Genomic DNA, 6,525 nt, shown 5'->3' with positions numbered 1-6,525 from the left:
CGTGATTTCACCAAAGAGTTCTCATATCCAATCCATATTATCTTTGCGGTATTGATCATGTATACATTTAATCTTCACCACATAGATAGACTGGATTTCAAGTAGCACTTGAAACAGTGATCCACCATTCAATATTTCAAAGATAAAAGTATTCTCACCATTTTCCATTTTAAGCGAAAAAAGAGCGATCTGTTTACCTTGGCCTCCTCAACCTCTTCTTCCGATCCCCACAAAAAGCTTCAACCTAGCTGGTCAAAACTACATTTCTTTTCATAGCCGATGTGGGAAAGGGGATTGGGATGCTTTGAGAATCTGGATTTTGATCAGGATTGAGATATGAATTTGCTATAGGCTGTTTGGTGATCTATTTGGAGTGGGTGTCCAGTCAGACAATGGATTCAGACCAAGGGAAGCTATTTATTGGTCGGCTCTCATGGGGGACGACTGAAGATCGGCTCAAGGACTATTTTAAGTCATTTGGAGAGGTCGTTGAGGCAATGATAATGAAGGATAGGACTACTGGGGGAGCCCGTGGTTTTGGTTTTGTAATTTTCTCAGACCCTGCAGTTGCTGACAGGGTTGTGTTGGATAAGCATATTATTGATGGTCGAACAGTGGAAACAAAGAAAGCTATTCCCAGAGACGATCAATAGAGTATAAATAGGGTCAATAACATTGGCCATGGATCACTCAATCAGGCTAGGACAAAGAAGATTTTTGTAGGTGGCTTAGCTTCTATCGTCACAGAGAGTGACTTTAGAAAATATTTTGAGCAATGTGGTACAATTAGAGATGTTGTTGTGATGTACGATCATGGTTCTCAGAGGCCTAGAGGATTTGGGTTCATTACATTTGATTCGACAAGGTTTGAAAAAAAAATTCCATGATCTTAATGGAAAAATGGTTGAGGTTAAGAAAGAGTGCCAAAAGAGCTTTCTCTTAGCCCTGCTCGGACGCCCATTGGTGGATTTGGTTTAGGTGGAAATCAAGGTAGCAATTTCAGTATTGGATATGGAGTTGGACAGACATGTAACTCAAGTTCTACAGTTGTCTATGAGGTTAGGATGGACAATAGATACGGTCCTAACTCTGGAGGTATAGGTGGATACCCTACCTTTCCAACTGCTGGCTATGGAATGAGTGCTACATTTGGACCTAGAATGAATCAGGGCTATAATGGTGCTGGTATTAGTAGCAGTTTCAACTATGGCACCAGCCCAGGGGTCAACTATTGAGGAACTTCAAGTGGGTATGGTGGTCCTGTTGGCTATGGTGGAAGCAATTTAGGAAATGGAACATACACCAACACACAATCTGGTGGAAGGAATATGTGGAGTCAGGGAAGTTTGGGTTACAACAGTCCTACAAGCTCCACCGGTTATATGGGTGGAGGGAGTGGGAATATGACAGGCTATGCAAGTGCAACAAGAACTTGGGGTTCTTCTTGTACTTCTGGCTCAGGTCATGCGGTTGGCAGCAGTTCAAGCCTTGCCAGTGGAAGCCTTGGTTATGGAAATGTTGAAAATGGCTATGGTCCTGGTGCTCTCAGTTCAGGAAGCTATGCAGGACAAAACACTGGCTATGGAGTTGGGAATTTGACATATGGGTCATTTGGGTCAGAAATAGGGGTATATGGAGGAGCTTATACTGATATGTATCGAAGCTCTGGTTATGGTGATACCACTTGGGGATCCGGGACAAATGACTCAGGAGGCAGTTTGGCTAGTTATGGACTCGGTAGTAATGTTACAGATGTTCCTTCAAATGGTTCCACAAGTTATGTGGGAGGCTATTGAGACGCAGGCAGGCAAACACAGAGAGGAGTTGCAGCATAGTTTTTTGACGTCAAGAAGAAAGTCTTGGTAGTGTATCATCTTTTGCAGCTTAGGAGCAATAGGGTCAGTGCTGATGACTTTGAGATAGCAGTTTTATGGGTTGGATCCATTTGATCATATGTACGACTAAAAATTCTACTTTTCATCCTAATTCATAGGTGGAGAACTTCACAAGCTGACCAAAGTTTACAATGTCTTGCAATTTCAAGGACCAACTGTGTGATAACCTTCGTTAAACTTAGTATTGGCTATATAGTATTATGTTTTAAGGGTTTTGGCTGAGGCACAAATGAGACTGCGGTGGTAGATTTAACTCTTATGGATACATTGAACAACTCTACCGAACGTTCAAAGAGTGGCTGACTAAAGTGTTGGGATTTGAGTATCTTTTCCATCCAATTGAGACAATTGTCATTGGACTAGTGCAATGGTTAATTTGATGTTTTTTAAGTTGACATCCATGGCTGCCATCAGTGTTTTTTCTATGTCTTTGTAAGGGCCATAAAAAGGCCTAAATAACTGAGAGTGTGTATAACTTCATGTAGGTTATATAAGTCTACTAGGAAATAGATTTGATTTTTGGATTGAAGATTTTAGCATTCTTCAGGAGGTTTTCTGTTGTTTGTTTGTTATGGGTATTGTTATCAGATTCTCTCATGGAGAAGCAATAATAAATAAAAGTTTTGGCCTAAAAAAGAAGAAGAAGGGCATGCAAAAGTTAGGCAAGATCCTCCATTTCAAGGGATAATATTTTTACTGGGTCATCCCTGGCATTATGTGGCATGACAGTGGTATTACTACTAGAAATGAAACCCACGGTAAGAACACCAATGGCTCTCAGATGTGGCTACCTGGATGCCTTTCTCTCTCCTTTGCAACCCTCATTTGCTTGCCTTTCTCTCATCCTCCTAAATGATTATTTTCTTTCTTTATTCATTTTCATAACTTCAAGGTTTTGTTTTTTTTTCTCAATTTCTTCAATCATTTTTTATTGGGTTGGTGATTTTAAAACTAACTTCTTGTAAATTCCCCAATTTTCATTTGTTGTGATTTTTTCAATGAGTAACAAAACATTGTATTGTCTACCACTTCTTATAGGATATATTGCTTACTTGTCTTGAAGAAGTTAAGTGCTCTGCAATTCATTTTTAAGCCATTCTCTAAGAATGAAGACTTCAGCCATTCTCTGAGAATGAAGACTTCAACAGGGGTTCATAGAGGCAATGTAGTACAAAGCCCTTAAGCATTAAGTGCCACAATTCCCCAATGACCTTTCAATGTGAAGTTTAGTCCACAAATATTGGGTTCTGAGTTCTATTGTTATTTTTAAAAAGTATATTATTTTTAATGAAAATTTGATCTAGGCCAAATGAATACTTCGAGAAATTCCCAATCTATAAAGAGTATGTCATAAGACACCTATTAAGTCGAAAGCAGTCATATATGTTATGTTTGCTTCCATAATAATGGTGGATGCAGCCTAGGAGTCTACAAACAGGACAAGTAGGGCCTATGTAGGTGACATACTTCTTACAGGCAGTAGAAAGAGGAAAAGGATGAGGATAAGATAAAGAAAGTGAGGAAATTCATGAATAGAAAAATTATTCAAATCATCTTCATCTCCTACATCCCCAATGCCTTGACAAGATCTTCCCACAAAGTGGCCCTCCTCGCAGAATTGGAAAACCTAGCATCTCTAAAATCTCATCAAAATATAGTATCTTTTGAAATTTTGATTAGGCTTGAGGTTTTACATCATTCAATTCACTAAACCCTTATACAATTTTATCTTTACTTGTCTTAGGCTTCTTGGGCTCTATAGAAGGAAGCTTCAAAACAATCACAGTTAGCACTTTGTCCTAGTAGCTTGCAGAAATGACCTCCATTTCATTAGAAAGAGTAAAAATGCACATGAATTTTCCCTCACTCCATGTAGATGAACTATCCTAATCTCTCTCTATAAACTTGTTTTGGAGGGGGTCACATCTATAGGTGGCTCTTGTTGTTCTAGGAGTTCTCTTTTTAGGTACCTAATTGCTAAACTAGGGAGGAAGAACATTGACCTAGATCAATTGTAATAGATCGAGATTGCGCATAGGGTCACTCTATGATCAACTCATAAATTTTGATTTATTCCAAATGGAGCCTATTCTGCGCTGCATAAATGATGAACTCATAATGACATGCCCTAATATTGTTTGATTTAAGGTTGAGCATGTCGACAATATAGACGTAGGAGTTAGGTTATTCTATTTAAGGTCTATAGATTGTACTTGAAAACAATATCGAAGCTACCTATATAGATTGTACTTGCCATATCTATTCTTTATTAAACTGTATGGTTGGTGTCACTTGTAGGATTTAGAGCCACTCTTGCTATGATGATGGCAACATAAAATACCTATAGGGGTTGCTCCTCCTACATCATCTACTTGTCTGATATAAGATCCCATTAACTAGGTGCAACTAGATCACATTGTAGTTCATCAATGAACTAAATCATGTTTTATCAAGAGGTAAAATTACATTAGCAGGGCATTTCTAACAACTTATAAAGATTAATCGCCCTTGGGGCTTGTCTGTAAAGGGACAACACTCTTGTTTTGCTACATTTTATTATCAAAAACAACTTGTAGAGATAAGAAGTCTATTCATTACATCAAACTTATCGCAAAAAAATTATACATGTTAATGAATGCACAAGAGAAGAGGCAATTTTTTTTAATATCAATAAAATGCAATACTTATTGACAGAATTTAATATTATGCTTTCAGCTATGGCTTTTATGATGAATACTTGAGAAAGTATGGCAATGCAAATGTGTGGAAATTTTTTACAGATCTCTTTGACTACCTTCCTCTGACAACTCTCATTGAAAGTCAGGTAAATAAAAATCAAAGTTAAAAGTACAGTGGCAAAGTTTGCTAGGTTTGGTGTGCTGTATAAAGATTTATTTTTTGTACCATATTTAGAATCCAATTTTCCTTTTTTTCGTGGTTACAGATCTTCTGCTTGCATAGTGGTCTCTCCCCATCATTGGATACACTTGATAACATTTGTTCCCTAGATCACATCCTAGAAGTAAGTAGTTTGAGATATCAACCATCTAAATTCACATTTAGTGTTGTTTTATATTTCATGTTATCATCATCAAGGTTTGCAATTTGTTTCAATGTTTTATATTTATTATTTATATAAACACTTGTGTCTACATCTCTTTTTAAATTCTTTGTTGGTGATTATTTTGTTACTAAGCACTATGCATCTAACTTGATTCTTCTTACATTATTGATATTGTTCTTCATTGAAGCTATAAGGTAGATTTTCTTTGAACTTCATGGTTTCAGAAAAGTTCTTAAGTAGGATATCACTAATCTGTCTTTTTCTTAGTGCTTATTTATAGTTAGAGAAATGGATGATATTAAATCATTTGAAATAAATAGTTATGACTGGTCAAAAACCTTCACAAAAGATAATATGCCAAATAATATAGATATGTAAGCAAGGTGATATTTGAGGTGAAAACAACTTCCAAAAGCAAAACATACTTGAACTCCTAAAAGCTTACTTATAGCAGGGACAGACCTTCTCAACCACCTAAACATTTTCTCCAGGTAGCACTCAATTTTTTTGGGGGACAATGGTCATTCAATTTCTTTTTTCCTACTTGTTTTAAATAATAATCAAATTGTGATATTTGTTTCATTACCAAATTTTGGAGACAAATCTAAACACAATGTGAAAAAGGAGGGAAGAAAATATGTGAGTTGTGTGGCAGGTTTCTAGTGCAGAAGTGCTTGCATATTATAAATTTCCCTCTGCATATATCGTAGAAGTTTCAAATCGTAGAAGTATAGTTACTCCAGCATTCTATGAGAAGATTCCAAGTTGTGTGATGTCAAGATTAAAGAAGCAAGTAGATGCATGGGATTAGGCATGTAAAAAGAGTATAAAGAGTATTTACCTTTGTAATTTGATAAATTGGATCAGACATGTAAGTTTGACACCTTTCTAAGTGCATATAGTATAGGTCTAGCTCCTCCAGATCCAGGCAGTGGCAACATGTTTCCTATAGGTGTTGAATCAAGTAGCCCCTTCTATCCAGGTCAAATGCTAGATTCTAAAGGACATCCAAAAAAAAAAAATGTCAAAGATGTCAAAGAATCTGAACATGAGCAACAAATCAATGCTAGCTATCAAGAATCTCTACCTCAGACTCTAGAATTATTGGAGCAAAAAATTTTGGATGAAATTATGAAGTTTTCAAAGGAGCAAAATGATGCAGAGGATGAAGAAAACATTAGGCACAAGAGGTTTGTAATTGTTTTTTCTCCATTTCTTATAAATTCTCAAGCAATACCAGCAAACTTTTCTCAAAATGCCTTTTTCCCCTTCAACTTTTGCTGCAATTGTTTTTGGCATTTAAAATGGCTTGGAATGCATGATGGAATTTTTTTTTAGTAGTTGAGGGCTGAGTATGGTGTGGGGACAAGCAAAAGAACCCAATAAAAATAATCTTTTTATTAGAGTTGGGCTTTATTTTTATTTTTTTGCCTTATCATGCCCATCCTTTTGTAGTGCCACTGCTTCTAGGGCTTTTTTTTTTTTGTAAAATTCTTGATAAGAGACAATAGGGGTGATGGTTTGGACATTTCCCCAAGTCCTTGGAATAACCTTGGTACTATGATG

At 36.6% G+C, this 6,525-nt stretch overlaps 1 pseudogene; it reads left to right on the top strand.

Annotated features, from left to right (window-relative positions):
- The first annotated feature begins 378 nt into the window (after positions 1–378).
- On the top strand, positions 379–2,282 carry LOC149571127 (heterogeneous nuclear ribonucleoprotein 1-like; annotated as a pseudogene).
- Positions 2,283–6,525: the final 4,243 nt, after the last annotated feature.

The sequence above is a fragment of the Cupressus sempervirens genome, chromosome 2 (assembly GCF_028749045.1).
Source record: "Cupressus sempervirens isolate cs-2001-9-10 chromosome 2, ASM2874904v1, whole genome shotgun sequence".
In the NCBI taxonomy this organism is placed as follows: domain Eukaryota; kingdom Viridiplantae; phylum Streptophyta; class Pinopsida; order Cupressales; family Cupressaceae; genus Cupressus; species Cupressus sempervirens.
The sequence above is the reverse complement of the archived record's forward strand: the minus strand, read 5'-3'. Positions and strand labels throughout refer to the sequence as shown.